Source organism: Macaca nemestrina, chromosome 7 (assembly GCF_043159975.1).
Source record: "Macaca nemestrina isolate mMacNem1 chromosome 7, mMacNem.hap1, whole genome shotgun sequence".
Classification (NCBI taxonomy): domain Eukaryota; kingdom Metazoa; phylum Chordata; class Mammalia; order Primates; family Cercopithecidae; genus Macaca; species Macaca nemestrina.
The window spans coordinates 121,350,886-121,351,659 of record NC_092131.1 but is presented as its reverse complement, the minus strand read 5'-3'; the positions used below and the strand labels follow the sequence as shown (position 1 = coordinate 121,351,659).

At 27.0% G+C, this 774-nt stretch overlaps 1 pseudogene; it reads right to left on the bottom strand.

The window, feature by feature from the left end:
- Window positions 1–265: 265 nt before the first annotated feature.
- On the bottom strand, window positions 266–397 carry LOC112428752 (U2 spliceosomal RNA; annotated as a pseudogene).
- Window positions 398–774: the final 377 nt, after the last annotated feature.

Here is a 774-nt window from a genome sequence, read left to right as displayed (position 1 = left end):
AGAACATTAAAAAAGACAAGCAATAAACTATGAAGAAATATTTTAAATTTATATCACAACTGGGTAAATTCACCAATATAGGTAAAGAACTATACAAATCAGTAAGAAGTGGAATGCTTTAATAGGAAAATGGACAAAGTATATGAAGACGTATTTCCCCAAAACAGAAAAAGAAATGGATTTTCTTCATACGAAAAAAAAGTCAACCTTTTTTATAACAAGAACAGTGTAATTAGAACTTATGCTGAGTTTTAAAAATTTACATATCAGGTTCATAAGCATCAAAAAGTTTGATGAAATTCAACTTTGGAAAAACTGTAGAGAAAGAGATACTCTTAAACACTTCTGATAAGAACAGATACTACACTTGATCTTAGCCAAAAGGCCAAGAAGTGATACTCTTAAACACTTCTGTAGAGAGTGTAACTTGATATCACCTCTATAAAAGGTAATCTGATCATATCTATCAAACTTTAACTTAATTATTTCACTTCTAGATTATATATTCTACAGATAAACCCATGTATTATAAATATATTCATTGCAGCAGTGTTGTGATAGAAAATATTAGAAACAGTTTAAATGTTCGATATTTGATGGTTAAATATAGTACAAACATAGGATGGAAAAGTATACAGTCATTATAAATAATGAAGCAGCTCTATAAAAATTTATATAAAGTGATCTGCCAGATATTTATTAAGTGAAAAAGCTAGATGTAAACAAATTTATATAAATTACCATATGTATAAATATACAGACTCTTACATATAC